Source organism: Triturus cristatus, chromosome 7 (assembly GCF_964204655.1).
Source record: "Triturus cristatus chromosome 7, aTriCri1.1, whole genome shotgun sequence".
Lineage (NCBI taxonomy): Eukaryota > Metazoa > Chordata > Amphibia > Caudata > Salamandridae > Triturus > Triturus cristatus.
The window spans coordinates 1,777,297,288-1,777,316,339 of record NC_140590.1 but is presented as its reverse complement, the minus strand read 5'-3'; the positions used below and the strand labels follow the sequence as shown (position 1 = coordinate 1,777,316,339).

The following is a 19,052-nucleotide window of genomic DNA, read 5'->3' as shown; positions in this document are numbered from 1 at the left end:
TATGTGTATTTTTGCTTGATTCGAATGAAGACAACCAGAAGGTGGTGAGCATCCCGAGAGATTTACTGGTTTAGAAAATAATTTAGTCATTGTCTGCACATAACTTACTGTTACGAGCTGACTTTCTTCAGTGATTGAAGTCAGGGGTCCAGATTCTGCTTTGGAAAGAGAGGGGCAAACCCCCTCTGGAACCACTTTGAGTGTGATCCTGGAATAAGGGGCTGGATATTGAATCTGCAATGCAACAAGGCTGTTAATGTGTGACCGATCATGTAACCGGCTGCAAGTCAGGTGTGCCAATCCCACAAGCTAAACTGTAAACATACACTGCATCTTCTCTTATCACAAATATGCATCCATGTGATTCCAAAAAGCATCAGCACTCCGGGGGTTCAAAGTCTTTTTCAACACTGAAATGGTTGTCTTCTGTGGTGCTGAGCAGTGGGTGTCACTAACCGCTTGCATCATGTAACTCCATCATGCCAACAAGTCTTTTGACTTAAGATGCTCGCATGGCATTGTGTTCTTACTGCAAAGGAGCTTCACGTGTAACAGGATCCCATAAAAATCATCTCTTAATTTCAAATTCAAGTGCCATTAAAATATGTTCAAGCCGCAGATAATTCCAAGATTGTTCTGTATATAGTCCTATCCCCCAGTCAACACATTTTTCGAACCTGGCATGGGCCACCTGATGCTTCAGTATTCCAACTTTGATTCATGTAAAGACGAAATCCCTGGAGATGGCTGAATTCAGGTGTGCGCCGATAGTTTACTCCTAATTTTTAGATATGATTAGCAAAATATGGGAATCTGGACAATGTGTAAAAGAGATTCATCTTTCGATTATTTCTCACTAACTGGCTTGGAAATATTTATTCATGGAAATGTAAATTGTAGAAGACAAATCAGGAAGAGGTATGTGATATACAGTAAATAGCCTCACCCCCTCAAGAAGTGGTTCCAAGGTAGTCTATTAGTGGAGCAACTCCCAGGATATCAGCGGGAAGGTCTATTTGCAAGGGAGTTCGCCCACGGATATCTCACAAGGGGTACAAGTGCACTGTCTTGTGAAAACTCACATGAGGACGTTGTCTCCCCTGAGAATCCGCTTTCTGCCAAGAAGCAGCAACAATACATGTTTTCGGGAAAACAACACAGTAAGGATACAAGTTCAGGACAGAGAGAATGTTTGGAAAGAATACTGTCTGATGCATGATGATGATTTCTGCCACACTTCCATTTGAGTTATTTTACACAATCTTTCCACATATTGAGAGCAGAGGATATTCAATGCACAAATAACTTAGCTGATTCATAGAAAATGTTGTATTCGTAGTCCTAAGCCTGCTCATTTCTCAGTCTACCCTTCCATCATCAAGAGGCAACAGTGCTCCCTGGCAGCACAAAAACGTTTGACAATATCTTTGTGCGCACGCGTCCATTCGCATAATCACCCACAGAGATCGAGAACAAAATTTAGCCTTTCACTATCTAATTTAATCTATCCATAAACAATACACAAATCGTCACCTCTAAATACTTTTAAAAAAAAATAAAATACACTGTCAACAGATTGCTTCAACTTTTTCCCACTGGTACCTCATAACTGAAGAGTGTCCTGTTCCGAATGCACTCCTGCTATATGACCCTACAAACAGTAGCAAGTGCCTTATAAATACATGGCATAACATGGCTATGGCCATGTTCCGATACAATAATAACGATTGGTGATTGGAGGGGTGAAACAGTAAGAGGGCAGTTGTTATTTGCAAGGGGAAGTTGCTATATTTGTGTTGGCCCTAATATTACTGTGGTCTAGGGATCTATACTGTCCTTGAGGGCCTGAGTTCCTACAGTGAGTGGAGACGGCTTTGGGCAAAGAGACGAGAAGCTGCTACATCTTGTGAGCAAGACATCTGCCATCCAAATGGACATATTTTGTAGCAGGTTGAAAAGGAGCCTTTACTAAAACTACTTTAAATAATGTAATAGAGATAAGACAACAAGGGCTTCAATGAAAAAATGTTGACTTTTCTGAAGAAGCTTAGCACTTACAACAAACTGCTCATAGTTTATAAATCTCAATTGAGTATTTTGTGTTTTCCTTATCTCAGGTGATTCGGTGGTCACAGCGATATTCTCGATGAGTGATAAACTTGAGGAAGGATCACGTTTGAAAGAGGAGCCAGAGCCTGAGGATGGGCCCACAGGTGGGTGGGAAATATGTTTCAGGAGGTAAAAAGTACATGAAAGGATACTATTCAGAATACTTTTATTTACAACCAGGTGTTAATGGTTCTGTGTCATTATTACACTATTTGAATACTGTGGATAATGATGTCTTAGTCCTAGTACAGATCTGGGACCTCTCCAGATCGAGCGAGAACCTGCTCACTGTCTGTAACAAAGAATTTGCGACCGAGGACATTCTGTGTGGCAATGATATTCTTCATTTTGTGAAGACATCACATATCTGGAAAAATATTGTAAACATTTTTAGGTGATGAAACTTTTTCAGCTACTACAGCATTTCATTATTCGGATTAGCTAAATCCATCAGTGTTGTAGCATCGTGTTTTTATTTTTTTTCCTTCTATCAAAGGAGGATCTCTAAACAATAACACTATTTGGGTTTTCCCTGAATCTCCGTATATAAACATTACATTTCCTTTGCAGGAGCAATTGCTTGATGTCAGCAGAGTTGCATAACACTTTTCATGTCCATTCAAATCTTATCTTCAGGAAGGGCCTGAAAATGGATTATTTGAAAACATCTCTGACCCCTGAAGCAAGTCATGACTTTTATATCTCATTAAATAGTTTAACTTGTACTCTGACTGAACTGGTTCTGTTTTTAGGTTTCGCCTGCCAAGCGCTTGCGCTGTGCTTCTGAAACATATTGTTAATCTATATCTTAAAAGGGGCGTTCATCCCGCCCCCTTGCTTTTCATTGGTTTCTGTGCTTGCCACTTACCTTTCCTCCGTTTCTATCAGTTGTAGCATGGAATTACCCTATTCTTCCTTGTGTATTTACTCTTATCAGTGTCCTGAGACTCAAGTACTGTCTTCACTCGTGGATCTTTTTTTTAAAGCTTTTTCCTGCTCAAAGCTTGCCCTGTCCTTGTTTTTTCACTTTCTGCAGAGTGCATGGATCTCTACAATTGGTCTCCATCCCTCATGTTGCTTCCTCACCCTCTTTTCCCTCCTCCCAAGCACCACTTCAATGACCACCATCTTGAGACATCCTCATTTCGGCCCTTGTGAGACTTCTGCCATCTTGGAGGCAGGCAGTAGTTGCAGTTACTTTAGAACCCCTAACTTGTTGCCTAGATTTTGTTGTCGTCCCTGGCTTTTCAAGACTCTTTTGTGTGTTGCATGCTTCGTATCCCGGCGTGTAGAAGACAGATCGGAATTGCAAATGCATGATTCATACTTGCTACTTTCTCAGTGTAATCTTAGCAATAACTTGAGATCTTGCAGAAACTGTCCTTTCTCTGTGTCATTTTTATTTTACCTGCGGCTGCCTCTGCTAATGTGTAGTCCTCTATCGGTTTCCAACTTGGCTACTAGCCCGTCTCCCACCACACTCCGGCCTCCCACCTCTGCTCTGCTGTCGTCACTGGCAGCGGCTCACCTTGCATGGCTCCAAATGAAAGCTGTTTGATGCAGGGGCCATTCAGGCATGCATTAATGCACAAGAGCACACCGTGTACTCCATGACCCGTAAATGTATTTTGGCGCTTTTTGCAATATGTCTCGTTTTGTGCTCACGGTCTGGGCAATCAACAGAGAGAGCCAAATTGTTTCTTCTGTCATCCAGGAACTATAACAGCTCCATGCCTCATGCTCCTTTAAGTGATTAGATAATGGCAGGGCAGCCGCGGCGGGATTTTCAAATGTTCACGAGAACGGAGAGATGCCGTGCCACAGTGGCAAAGTGCTTGGCATGGCAATCAAACAGAAGAAGGTGCGAGACACTACAATGTTCCTGTAGCTGGAGGCGAGTTGAGAAAGCACACGGTGGGAGTGTAAATGGCTCAGGGCAAACTTCTCTTTTTATCATCAGGGGTTGCAACTTTACGGATCATTTTAGCTAAGAGCTGCGTTACGCCGTGAAATAGCACTGCTTCCATCATTTGTACACTTAGTAAAATGAGGAGGATCTACTACGTTGCAAATAAAATAATATTTAAGGTGAGTGCACCGGGCGCAGGTTGTGTTTTGTTCTTGTTGTGACAGTGATTTGCATCTTTTTTTCAACTTCTTTTGCAAGTGCAGCACCTGTGCTCCCTGCTTAATTACTCTTAATACAGACAATTTGATCTCCAGGTTCCTACCTCCCTGCCACAGTTTTTGAAAATGTATTTTTATTTGGAATAAGACGATTTGCCCATGCAGGTCAACTAGAGATTAACTTGAGGGACTGAATGATGGATAGGTACACATTTAGGAGGGAGATTTTTGGGCAGAAGAGGGAGAATTGTGTTCGATGATTTCAGAAAGGAGCAAGCTAGTCAAAGTATTACTTTTTCTGGTAAAAGGGGTTTATCTGTTTCCCGCATAGGACATGATTTGCTTGGAAATCCATATTTCTATTTCGGAATTTTTGTTGTTATCTCGGCCAAGTTGCGATCGTGTTTACCAGTCCAGTATGTGCATTTCAAATATGTGCGAGTAAATGTCCTTTTGAATCGTTTGCAGACGGCACTCCAATTGTAATTCTGCCACAATTCAAGGTTGACTATGGTGGTCACTTTCTTTTGCTTGCTATTATTCTGTTTAATCTGTTGATGTGTTGGTTTGTGTGTGATACATTAGCAGTTTGTAAGCCTTTGTTAGAAGGGAAACATTTGCTCAAATGGTCATTTTAATCCTGTTCAATAGGGTTGTTGGACTTTTTCCAAAGGTGGCTGCCGATCTTTTTTGCACGTTCTATGGTATTTGTTTTGGGCATCCCTGTTTTTAAATGAGAACTTCGAATCGGGCACGTCCTCACAGAATGCCATGTAATATTTAGATGAGGACAATTTTTGAGCGAAACAAATTAGGGAAAAGACCTCCCCACATAAGAGAAGAAAAGTGCTACCCGACTAATAAAACAACCATACCCACGTACAAATATTTTTTCTTAATTTTCAAAAACTAATTTTTTAATATTATAGCACTTTCTGTCTTCTCTTATTTGGGGAGGTCTTTTCCCTAATTTGTTTCTCTAAACAATTGTCCTTATTCCTAGTGTTGTACTTGAACCATTGTTTTGGACTATAGTGTTACCTACTCCTGGTTCAGGTTCTAGGGTTGCCCCTGTTGTTTGTAACTATGTACTATTTAGAGGCATGATGTTTATTTGCCAAGAATTTGCTCACGTTGCAGGAGTTTGGAGAAGTAGAATTTGATCATTTATGGATGGCACATTTGCAAGACGAGTTACATGGGCTGAAGCTGTTAGGAACTTGCTTGTCTTTCAACAAACTATAACAGATTTTTTTCAAGCTCCCGGTGAACTGTGTTGTGCTGAGCTTATTTGCAAGTACTGCTATACACATATCTCAAAGAGACACGTCAGTGATAGATTCTTTACCTTAGAATATCCCCAGGCGTCAAGACTGGATCCGGAAAGTTTTCGTCAGCAGTACCCCTGCGCGTTGGCAGGCGTCGTCGTACAGCTCCGCGTAAGTCGCTGGTGTCTTATCCGCCGGGATGACGTCATCGGAGCTACTTAGACACGCCCACGCGCGCTGACGTCAGTTCTTTCTTTTTCTGCGCAGCAGCGCAGATCCGAGAGAGAGCAGTACCCCTAGTTAAAAAACGTTTTAACTTGGTTTCTTACAACTTGTTTTGTCGAGTACTTGACTCCTGGTGCAGTAGGTATGCCCGGGTTTAAGTCATGTTTTGGTGGCATGCCCTACATGTCGGTGGTGGACCCGCATGACGTGTGTCTCTTCTGCTTGGGGCACGCCCATGACCCCGAGACGTGCCTCGATTGTCAGGCCATGGCGCTGAATGATTTACGGGAGCATTCCCGCAAGTTGTTGGAGGTCCGGCAATAGGTTCCATGCCGATCGAGGTCCCGATCCCGTGGGAGGTCGAGGGACCGGTCGCGGAGCCATCCGCATCGCTCGTCGGAATTGGGGACATGTAAATCTAGGTGCCATAAAAAGTTGAACAAGCGACATCGCTCTTCCTCTACCCATCACTGGTCGTGGGACGCGGTGGAGGGGGCGGGCGGTAACTCCCCTGCGGCTCCGTTGTTTCCTGCGACCTCTCCACCCTTTCTGGGACCGCACGCAACTTCGGACGAGGTGCAGGCCTTCATGTCGGCCGTGCGCCATTTGTTTGCCCCGCTGGGTCCTTCCGGAGCGCTTCTGGGCCCCGCAGATCCGTCAGAAGGGTTTGCCTTCGTGCCGCCGCCTCTGGCCTCTGCTATGCCGGCACCATACACTGCGGCACCGCCGGCTCTGGCCTCGGCTCGGGCCTCTCCTCCGGCCCTGGATCCGGCTTTGGCACCAGGTGCGGTGCCGCCGCTGACTCCAGATGGCGCCGAACCGGGACTGGTATTTTACCCTCCCCTTCCATTCTATTTCTTGGAGGGGAGTTTATCCCATTTCCCAGGGCACCTCGTCCTTACCGGCCTCTTCAGCAACCAGTGGACGAAGGGGAGTACTGGGAGGGGTCTGAGGACCCTCTTGCAGCTCAATGCGAGGATGAGCCTGAATGGGAAGGTGATGTGGAGGATCCAGTAGATCACCCTGGTACTCTGTCCCCTTCTTCCGTGGCCACGGAGGAGGTTGGGACTTTTTTAGTGGTGTTGCGTAGGGCGGCTGAGGCTCTTAACCTCGAGCTCCCTTCTGTACCTATCAGGACCAATATCCTGACTGAGGTGCTGCAGCCCCATTCGTCTGTGGAGCCATTACTGCCCTTAAATGAAGCGCTTCCTGATATCCTGTTGGGCACCTGGATCAAACCTAACACAGGAGTTCCTGTAGACAAGGGTGTGGCGCGCCGCCATGGCCCGGTGCCGGGCGATCCCAGCTTTCTCACACAACACCCGACGCCTGAGAGTCTAGTTGTCCAGGCTTCTACCTTGCCGAGTGCGTTCCCATCTGCTCCTCCAGACAAGGAATCTAGGAAACTGGAGCAATTTTGGAAAAAGATTTTCACATCTGCCAGCTCTGGGTTGGAGGGCGGTGAATACTGCCTGTCTGCTAGGCTGCTATCCCCATTCTGTGTGGGACACTGTGGCACAGGTGTTGCCTCAGTGCCCTGTGGAAGCACGGGAGGTTATCTCCCAAGCCATTACCTAAGGGAGAGATGCTGCAAAATGTACTATTCGTTGTGGGCTTGACACGGCCGATTCTCTCGATAGGGCACTTTCCACAACAGTGGCGCTCCGTCGTTATGCTTGGCTCCGAACTACTGGCTTCTCTGGGATATTCAGAAAACCTTGTTGGACATGCCATTTGATGGTACACGCCTCTTTAGTGATTAGGCGGATAGCACCCTGAAACCCTTTAAGGACTCTCGGGCTACGGCCCAGTCCTTGGGTCTCGCCACCACACATACTCCCTCGGGGTCCACTTTTTGGTCCTTTCGAGGTCCCGGTCAGGGCACCCAGGCGTGTTCCTTTCAGACCCGCATTCCTGCGCAGCCACAGTCTCAGCGCTGCCGCGGATGTGGGACCCGCTGTGGTGGGTCCTGAGCACAGCAGACGGGTCAGTTCACCACCTCTCCTGCCGCCGCCTCTAAACCTTCCTAGTCCGGTCTTTCAGGCCCACCTGACGCCAGTTGGTGGCAGGATTCGCCGTCACCTTCCCTATTGGCGCACCATAACCTCGGACAGGTGGGTTCTGCAAATAGTCTGAAGGGGCTACTCCCTCCCCTTCGAGTCTATCCCGCCAGCCATGTCAGCTCAGTACCACCGCATGTCGGGAGATCACTTGTCACTTCTCCAGCAGGAAGTTGCGGCCCTCTTGGCCAAGGGGGCCATCGAGCGCGTTCCGATGCCGGAAGTAGGTCGTGGTGGTTGTTCCAACTACTTCCTGGTTCCAAAGAAGGACAAGGGCCTGCGTCCTAACTTAGACCTCCGGAACATCAACCGCTTCCTCCGGAAGGAGAAGTTCAAGATGCTCACGCTTGCTCAGGTCTTGTCTGCTCTAGACCTACAAGACTGGATGGTAGCATTTGGACTTGCAGGATGCTTATTGTCATATCCCCATCCTGGCGGCCCACCGGCGTTCCCTTCGGTTCACGGTAGGCCATGAGCACTTTTAGTTCACTGTGCTCCCATTCGGCCTTACCAGCGCCCCTCGGGTGTTCACGAAAGTGATGGCGGTGGTCGCAGCTCATCTGCGCAGATCAGGTGTTTCAGCCTTCCCCTATCTCGACGACTGGCTGTTGAAGGCGGGCTCGCCCCAGGCAGTCATCTCCCACCTCCAGACTACGGCCGACCTCCTGCATTTGCTGGGGTTTTCCATCAACGTGCCGAAGTCGCACCTGATTTCCTCTCAGAAGCTCCTCTTCATCAGGGCGGTTCTGGATATGGCGCAGTTTTGGGTTTACCCTCCCAAACAGCGAGTCTGGGACATTCGGGCTATGATTCCGAACCTTTCGGCCCTGGTCCTGGGTTTCGGTCAACAAAACCCTCAGGCTGCTGGGTCTCATGGCCTCCTGCATCCTGCTAATCGATCATGCCAGATGGCATATGCGGGCTCTGCAGTGGGACCTGAAGTTCCAGTGGACGCAGCATTGGGGGAACCTGTCCGACTACGTCCATATCTCGAAGGGCACTGCACAGGACTTGCAGTGGTGGCTCACGAACCAGCGTTGGGTCAGCGGCAGATCCCTCTCCCTTCCCCAACCGGAGCACACAGTAGTGATGGACACGTCCCTCCTGGGATGGGACGGCCACATGGGAGAGGCGGAGATCAGAGGCCTCTGGCGGAGTCCAAGCTCCATATCAATCTTTTGGAGCTCAGGGCAATCCTACTTGCACTCAAAGCATTTCTTCCCTCTGTCAAGGGGAGAGTAGTGCAGGTGTTCACAGACAACACCACCGCCATGTGGTACTGCAACAAACAAGGCGGGGTGGTGTTGTGGACCCTATGTCAGGAGGCTCTACGTCTCTGGACGTGGCTGGAACGTCAAGGCATTTCCTTGGTGGTTTAACACCTGGCAGGTACCCTGAACGCCAGGGCGGACAAACTCAGCCGCAGGTGCATGTTGGATCACGAATGGCGTCTTCACTCTGAGGTGGTGCAAGGTCTCTTTCAGCAGTGGGGAGAACCTTGGTTAGATCTATTCGCCACCGAACAAAACGCGCAATGTCAGCAGTTCTGCGCGTTGGAGTTTCCAAGGCGGCACTTGCTAGGCGACGCTTTTCGTCGCAAGTGGAGTTGCGGTCTGTTGTACGCCTTTCCGCCTATATCACTTCTGCCCAGAGTGCTGAAGAAGATGAGACGTGACCGGGCCCAAGTCATTCTTGTGGCACCGGATTGGGCTCGAAGAGTTTGGTATCACGAGCTACTCCGTATGAGCGTGCACCCCCCGATCCGACTGCCTCTTCGGGAGGATCTCCTGTCGCAGCAACAGGGGACGGTCCTCCACCCGAACCTCTCCAGCCTCCACCGCCTTGTGTGGAGATTGAGCTGTGACGGCTGATTCCATTTGACTTGCCTCCCGAAGTCTGTAATGTGATTCTGGCAGCCAGGCGTCCCTCAACTAAAACGGTATACGCCTGTCGGTGGAAAACATTTGTGGCATGGTGCACAGCAAAATCTGTTGATCCTCTTGCTGCCCATCTTTCTGAGGTCCTATTGTTCCTTCTTTCTTTGGCCCAGCAGGGCTCTGCTTTGGGCACTATCAAGGGCTACCTTTATGCTCTCTCAGCCTTTTCTTAGGTTGCCTGATCAGCCCTCTCTTTTCAAGTCCCCAGTTATCAATAGATTTCTCAAAGGCATTACTCACCTTTTCCCTCCTATTCCTTTTGTGATGCCTCAATGGGACTTGAACCTGGTTCTCACATACCTGATGTGCGCTCCCTTTGAGCCTCTTCATAACTGTCCTTTGCGGTTATTGACTTTGAAAACTGTCTTCCTGGTGGCCATCACCTCCGCTCGGCGGGTGAGTGAGCTCTAGGCTCTTTTTTGCAAACCTCCTTTCCTGGCGATTCATCCGGACAAGGTTGTGCTTCAACAGCGTCCCTCCTTTCTACCAAAAGTAGTCTATTCCTTTCATCTCGGGCAACCTGTACCTCTGTCCACTTTCTTTCCGCCTCCGCACCCTTCAAGAGACGAGGAGAGGCTCCACCGTCTGGACCCAAAACGTGCACTTTCGTTCTATCTCAAACGCACACAACCATTCCAGTTGGATGACAAGCTCTTTGTTGGCTATGTGGGCGCCAAGAAAGGCAGGGCTGTGCACAAGTGCACTATCTCCCGATGGATTGTCTTGTGCATTAAAGCCTGTTACTCTCTGCTAAAAGGGAACCTCTGGTTTGGCTACGCGCCCATTCTACCAGGGCGACAGCAGCTACCACAGCATTGGGACGCGGTGTCCCCCTGCAAAACATCTGTCAGGTGGCTACTTGGGCCTCGTTTCATACTTTCACAAGCACTATTGCCTTGACAGTCCGGTCCGGAGAGACTGCTTCTTTGGTTCTCTGGGACTTTCTGGTGTAATCTCACTTTGCAGACCCACCACCGGGGTTGGTATTGCTTGGGTATGTATTCTAAGGTAAGGAATCTATCACTAATGTGTCTCTTTCAGATGCACATGTTACTTACTTGTGTAACGGCATATCTGTAAGAGACATTAGTTAGTGATGGATTCCTTACCGCCCGCCCATCCTCCCCGTTCTGCGAACTGTTCTCTAGGGTTCAGGTCATCCCTTTTAGGGCCCTAGTTCTATTGCACCAGTAGTCGGTCTCTGGCATGGCTCTGCGCTCCTGGCGCAGAAAAGTTGTGTACAGAACTGACGTCTGCACGCTTGGGCGCATCTAAGTAGCTCCGATGACGTCATCTCAGTGGATACGACGCCAGCGACGTATGCGTAGCCGTGCAACAACGCCTGCCGACGCGCAGGGGTTTCTGCTGATGAAAACTTTCCGGATCCAGTCTGTCGCCTGGGGATATTAGGTAAGGAATCTATCACTAACTAATGTCTCTTACAGATATATCATTACACAAGTAAGTAACTTGTGCATTAATGCCATAAAAACAAGTCTTTCTAAACCCTCCCCTCATGTATCCCTCCTAGTCTCATACGATTCCTCATCTTTCTCCCTAATCCACTTCTAGAGACTCTTCCCCCTCCATTTCTTCTCTACTCATCCCAAATCTACTGCTATGATCTCCAAATAAACAATTTCTACACCCTTCCTCTTCTATCCCTCCACTATCCTTTTCAATCCAACTAACAGACTCACATGTCCACCGCTCAAATTAATTTAATATTTCCCTATACTAATTCACCACTAATACTTTTTGGGTTCTGGAGTAGCGTGCCACTCGTTGAAAGGTGCTTTGACACCTCTTCTGGGATAGTAAGCTCTAAATAAATGCAATTAAAATGACAATTTCTCTCTTTTCCTAATATCCTAATTGGATTAAAGCTCTGGGACAGGCTCTCTTCATTGCACAGTTCTCATCTGATCCGATCCCCACATAGTTTATCAAACGGGAGCTGAGAAGATTGATACAGGGGCTTATGAGGCTTGGAATGCATCGTTTTCCAAGCCTCGCTTACAGCCCTCAGCCCCGCCCCCAGAGTCCAATTGGTTCTTTAAAGCACGTCAGTCAGGGATGTGTGTCAGCAAACTCAAAGCTTTACCATAACAACGCCTGCCGCCATGCTTTGTGCTCCGTTCCGTGTCTTTCATTGGTTTCACTTACTGGGCTGAGACTCACTGTCCACGCTATCGATGCAGAATGGCTTTAGGTTGGGACCTTTTGCGAAATAGAGACCAGCTACCTGGCCTCAGTGAGGCGCGCTTAGATGACCTCCACCGAGATTAGGGCAGGTGTGCACATCACATAACGCTGAACTTATGTGGTGTGTTGACCCATATCAACAACTCATGAGAGCAAAAAGTGGCTTCACATGCTGTCCCATTTGATCAAAATAAGGCAGTGCTGAAAATCTGCCATGAGAGAGGTGCTTCAATAAAGAGGCTGCAAAGAGGAAGCAACATGTGGGATTAGAGTATTGTTTCGGCGTATGCAGTACACATTGGGGTCCCGCTAACACAAACTGCACAGCGGACCTGGTTCTTAATTGTTTTGCTTATGTATATTTAAACCTCCTGCTTGAACCCTTACTATGCTCCATAGTTTCACTGCCCTCAGCAATTCCACTTCCTCCTGCACCTTCCCTTGCCCTCCGAGACCCTGTCTCTCCCCATTTTACCTCTCACTTGTGTAACTCGGGTTGCACTAGGTCTCGCTTCGCCACCTCCCACCTCTCCCTTGCATTGACAGATGGAGCTGTCCCTGCTCCATCCGTCAACTATGCTTTACTTACAAAGCCTTTACCCATGCACCTTTCTCTTGTTAAACACAGTAAATCGTACGACAGCCTGCTCACTGCCCGTTATTTCCATTCGGCTATTGTAATTGTAAGTCTTAACACTTTAATGAAGGTTCAGTAACTTATATTGTACAACTGCTCACCAAGCTACAACTTACAACAAAACACAGCTTAGTATTAATCAAATAAGTGAAACCTAAAGCATTTAACAATGCATGCTCTTCCTAGCTGCTTGATTTGTCCACTGAATGCCCTTCTGCACCATCTCTCAACCGGTTTCTCACCTTTCCATCTGGCTAACTCTGTGCCTTTTATGATGAGTCCTCCTGCCTTTATTTCACCTCCTGGTTTTCCTCTTTGCCCTTCCGGCCATTATACTTCACTTTTGTCTTCTACAGCTGGAGCCTTTTTCCTATATCATCTGGTTGTCTTCTTTACCCGCAATTCTTGTTCTCTTTGTTTGGGATGTCTTTTTTTTTTTTTTTTTTTTTTTTTTTAACATTTTTTTATTTAATGAACAATATTTTGTAAGACTGTTTTACATATAAACCTATCCAGTATACAACGATCATGACAATTCAACATAAGTTAAAAACAAAAAGACTTGTGTATATTAAAACAGTGGCACTAAACTTTCTATTAAATAACAAAGTTAGAATGATAAAATCATTTGATAATGGGATAAAAAACATTCAGTAACTGCCATGCAACTTTCTCTGACTCTAAATATAAGAAGTACTCAATACTCTATCCACCGACCACCAGCAGACCCTTATAATGACTTGTTTAAGATATTTCTTCCTCTCCAAACGTCTTGAAAGACATTAAAGAATCACATTTGTGAAAATTACTCAACACTTATAGTGGCAGCGACACCAACTTGTGCTTTTATTGAAATTGTAATAATTATTAAATGCACCCTACTTATGTGAATTTAGGTTTAAACCATTCAATAAATATGAAATAGTCCTTTCGAGATCTCTTATCAATTCAGGCAAATATGTTCAAAGTTCTTCCAGAACTGATTTTATTTTTATTTTATTCTCCTCATCAAACACTTCGAGCAAATCAAATGCTTTCAGCCAATACATGTTTCGTTCAGCCTCTATGCCAAGACTTCATCAGGGCTAAGCTCACAGTTGTAAGAACCTCCAGATCTCAAGTCAGTGACTGTATAGTTGTATACACACACACTTGGAGGCCTTAGAAGAATGTATTAAATGGGTCCGCATTTAACTTTGTGTGGCTTCCTCTTTGGCCTTTGTGATTGGCGAGATAAAGACCTTCTATGTGTACATTTGACAAATTGGTAAATATAACTATACGGTCACCTCTTTCGTCCTGCTGTCTCTACTACGCTTCAGTGTGAAATGTCAGATCCATAAACGTTACTGTAGTTGTAGGGCGGTTCACACCATTTTGCCATGCATCCAGTATTCATGAAGATCTTGTAAAAAGCAGCCACTGTGGCTTTAGCTGTCCAAGTTGCTTCTACTTTTAATTGCTGAATACAACAACCAGATCACTGGATCCTAGTTTAAGGGTTAGTAACCGTGCATATGCAATTTGTGTGTTTGCTTCTTTCCAAAAGCAGTGGACAATTATTTAAGAAATTCTTTAAAATCTTCCAATTATGGACTAGATTTCAAAATTTAAGGACTGACCCACAACAAGGTGTCTTTTGTGAAGAATGAAGCTTGTCAGATACCATGGCACTATCAGTGGCAAATTACTAAAGCAGAGCTTTAAAGTGTTCTTGACACTGTGCAACAAAAGATTGATAACGTTGAGGATCCCCAGTAAATTTATCAGGTGCTGCCAATTGAGAAAGTGAGGCAAAATGAGAACCAAATGTTTCACTGAGATCTCAACCAATGGAAGTGGAAATGAGGAAGCCAAGATTTGGTGTCTCTTGCGCGTTAGAGACAGTAATTGATGACCTCTGTCACATAAAAAATGTTGCTTGCGGCATGTGGCTTGTAAATCACTTTGAATCTTTGCCATAGCAATAACCATGACTTTTGATAGCAAAATTCTTCTGCTTTAGTGTAATGCGGTTTTGCAAAATTTGAAGGCTAGTCTGAATACCTGATTTCACTGATGGGGAAATGAGTCACAAACACTTCCTTCAGATAGAGTCTGCCTCTGAAGCCCTGGATGGCTCATTAGTGCACACTCCAGCACCAAGGAGGGAGCAAAATAAGGGAAGGCACACTTTGTCAATGACTGGTACAGGGTGCCATCAATTCTCAGCTCAGGGTGAGCTCTCCCTGTGCCTCATCTAATAAGCAGTGCACCCTGGAGAGGACATGCCTGCTTTAGTATGTTGCACAAAGGGTGGATGTATCGATCAATAAAAGCAGTGATTCTTAACCTTTTCACTTATGTGGACCCCACCTACTCATTACTGGAACTCTGGAATCCGCACTAAATCAATTTGTTTGGCATAAGCATTTTCAATGACTTGAACAACAAAACAACAGTCAAAAAATACAAAACACAAGCATTCATCCAACAAATATATAAATTAGAAAATATTTTATATAATTCACAAACAAATTTAAAAGAATCAGAATTTACATTTTAATGAGAAGGCTAGAGCTTTCCTAAATTCTATGTAGGCCACTCATTGTCCGTACTATATTCTGTTTGATGCACCTGCACTGCTCCCACGAATCCATTTGAGGATATTAACTTAATTTTTTGTGTCTAATTTCACATTCCTTCACACTTACAGAACATTTTAAAATGTTCACGTTTAAATGTTGCTTTTCATTACATTCACTTAATTGATCTGTTAATATTTCTTACATTTTCTAAGCTGTCGCAACCCACTGAGTAGATTTTGCTGACCACCAGAGGTCCGGGCCACAAGTTGAGAACCATTGAGTTACAGGATACAAGGTCACTTACCAGTGGATGCTTCGGTCAAGCTGTGATGAAACCCATTAATTACCAGGAAACCTCCTGGGATCTGAACGCTCCTGGCTGCACCTGCAAGGCGGATAACAAACGCAGGACCAGAACAAACCACTAACAAGTAGTAACATACGAGCAAAGAGGCCATTGGGAGATGGATAATGCGAGAAACTAAATAGAGGACAAAATAACAGCAGTGCAGAAGTGCAATGAATGAATGAATGAATGAAGTAGAGTGAGTAGCAGAGGCCAGAACTTAAATGCAACATTGCCAGGCATCATGGTCAAAGCTTCCAGTATCTTTCTGCTGCTATTGCCTATTGTGACCCTGAACTACTGTGTGACCTAAGCTTCTGAAAGGGCCAAATGACCTTGTAGTACTACTACTTGCTGTAATGCACCATAGGCTTGTTCTCCAATTCCATCAATCCCAGGGTCCCAGTCTCCATCTCACAGTTTTCACTGAGTTGTGTGTTGGTACGCATCTTTTTCTTGTTCTGAGCCAAGTTTCTACTTTACTGGGGGGGGGGGGGGGGGGGGGTAGGAGAGAGGAGGGGGAGTGGTGTGTGTGTGTGTGTGTCTGTGTGTTATACTTGCCTTCTAACTTGTTGATTCCTAACTACTCTCTGCAAGCCTCCACTGTAAAGGAAGAGGGGCAGTGCCTCATTTGTAAAGCACTATGTGCCAGGGCCCCTCATCAGGAGGCTACTGCAGCTCGCACCACCCATTGGCCCTGCCAGTGCTGCCAACGACAGTACCACCACAACTTCCAAACATCACACTCCAAGTGTGACAATTCAGACTTTTCCAGGCCCCAAAGGAAAACCACTGTTGTTGTGCTCCTCTTCGAATCAGACAAACAGTTCTACCATGTGGTAGACAGCCTTAAGTGCCGGTGTTGACAATTAAGTGCTGGTGCTGAGCACTGGATACCACAGGCACAAATTAAGCACTGAAGAGGGGTACTGCTCTTTAGTCTATACATATTGTGTGATCTGCCTCAACACCTGCTGCAAACTGTAAATGTTACTTATCTGTAACACTTGGTCTGCTGTTTGTATTAGATTTACATGTTCCCTCCCTACCTCCCTGGGCACAGAAAAATAATTTATTTCATGAAAGATTCAATGATGCATAGTGTGCACACACCGACTCTCGCCCGATGCAGAGGAGGAGAAATTCATATAGCTTAATGTAGCATCTAGATTTAGATTAACCTTTCTTTCTTACCTAAGAATGTATGCCCAATAATAGTGGCAGTTGTCATGCAGCATAGTTGATCTTTCTACCTATCTCTCCTACACAATTTTCATTGATCAGCCTTGAGGCATACTGTGTTCCCAACACAACAAATTTGGAGGAGTTGTCTACAATTAGGCAAACCAAAGAGCCATCGATTGGACCGCATGTGCTAATGAGATTAGACCAAAATGATAGATTTGGGGAAAAAAACTGTTGCTGAGCATTTGTGACAACATGCAAGACAATTGTAAACCCTCACAATGACGGCACCCATGTTGGGCATACACCTGCAGACTTTATTCAGTCCTCACAATGAGGACCACTGAGCACAGAGCTCTGGCCTTCATGCACTGAAACAAATCGTGCTAATGTGAATTAATGTGGTTCAGGTACACCCTCACTGACCTGTTCTCTACACTGGTTTCTCAGACATGTTTTGGAGAGCCAGATTGGGCTTTATGAACCATACTAATAAATAATAAAGAGCAATGCTATGGAATACAAAGTGAGTGAAATACTTAGTTAGTAGGTTTTATATTGGGAGGAAAAAAGACATACTGTGGCCTGATGACATCAAACAGACCAATAGTTATATCCAGTACCAAAGAAGTTAAGAGGGAACCACATTTTCCAAACCACTTCAGCCCACCCTAATGCTGGTCGGTCAAGAGAGTTGGTGAGTTGGTTCAGTGAGATGAGAAAGGCGGAGAGGGAAGCTTGGGTAACAGGTCAGATTCTGAATATTGCTGGCAACTAATTTATATGGTTCCCCTTGTAACGAGGATTGGGCATTTCAGACACCAGAGGTAAAGTTGCCCATGCCACATTCTGATTTATGAGTGTCCCTATTGGGCATGCGGCATAAGCCTGCATTGTGTGAAAGGCATGGAACACAACAAAAATCAAACCACACAATCCGTTCAAAAGTAATAACTGTGAGTGGTCTTTACGTTGTATAAAGATTTCAATGTCACTTTTTTTTTCTATCCAACAGTTGGTGCATGCATGGACAGAGAAAGGAACAATGAATTTTCAGTCGCACGTATAGAGAAAAACACCTCTCTTTGCACTGTGACATCAGAAAATGGAAAAGCAAATAATATCAGAAGCTGTGAAAAGAGGACAGACTTCCAGCGACAGCAATGGTCCAAAAATAATCAGGAAAGGGAAAAAGACAAATATGATATTTGTGAAAGTGATATCAGAAATTTATCACGGTCAATTTTTCATCAGGAAAGACAAAATGTAAGACAATTAAATGTCCCAATTGATTGCGGAAATTCTTTAGTCAAGACCCAGCTTATCAAAAGCCAATCGGAAAAAAAACTTAACTGGGGACCTCCTTCCTTTACTGAATGTGGAAAAAGTTTCTGCGAGAATATCGGTTTTATCAAGCACCAAATAACACAGGCAGGAGAGCGATCGTATCAGTGTTTGGAATGTGACAAAAGCTTTAGTCAGAAGGTTAATCTAATTCGGCACCAGAGAACCCATACTGGTGAAAGGCCTTACCACTGCACTGAATGTGAGAAAAGCTTCAGCCACAAACACCATCTAAAAGGCCACCAGAGAACACATACGGGGGAACGGCCGTATCAGTGTGCTAAATGTGGGAAAAGTTTCAGCTGGAAAGAAAGTCTGAGTCGGCACCAGAGAACACATAGTGGAGAGAAGCCATACCGATGTACTGAATGTGTGCAAAGCTTTAGCCTTAAGGAAGGTCTCATAAGGCACCAGAGAACGCATAGTGGAGAGAGGCCATATCAATGTACTGAATGTGTGCAAAGCTTTAGCCTTAAGGAAAGTCTCATTAGGCACCAGAGAACACACATGAGAGAGAGTTTTAATGGTCCAATGGTAGAAGCCAGACAAGATGTTCCACAATCTAGGACATACTTAAGAAACTCCAAAGGACTGGAGGCCGGGAGTTGGACAGCCGAAGGTGAAAGGAAGCGTTCTTCTGCTACTAATTTCAAAGTGCTCTGTTAGCCCAACGTAGAAGACACTAGAACTAGGCTGGCTTCTTCACGTGTGCAAGAACAAAAACATTCAGAGGGACACGTACCGTGAAGGAGTCAATCACAACTTTAGCACAGACTTTTAAGCACACCGAAGCACATCCACAGACGAAATATTGGCAAATGCTTGACTTGTGAAAAAGAGACCGCCCCCTCTTTTGGATTCCAAACTCAGACAAGCCATCCACTGGATGCAACGTGTGACTAAAATTCCATTAATAAAAGCACTTGTATCTCCTCTTTAACTTCATAACGTGCATTGCAGCTTCCTTTCTCAGTTTTCATCTTCCCACCTTGTATTAGCATTTGTTACCCTGGGGCTCCATGGTTTACATGCCTTGACCTCA

General features: G+C 45.5%; 1 pseudogene across 1 annotated transcript in view; it reads left to right on the top strand.

Moving 5' to 3' along the window:
* LOC146813082 (uncharacterized) overlaps positions 1-18,805 on the top strand; it is a 136,129-nt pseudogene extending 117,324 nt beyond the window's left edge. Inside the window, exons 8-9 of the transcript XR_014966953.1 lie at positions 2,118-2,213; positions 17,682-18,805. The product of XR_014966953.1 is annotated as an uncharacterized LOC146813082 (transcript). The remainder of the gene's footprint in view (positions 1-2,117; positions 2,214-17,681) is intronic.
* The last annotated feature ends 247 nt before the right edge of the window (positions 18,806-19,052 follow it).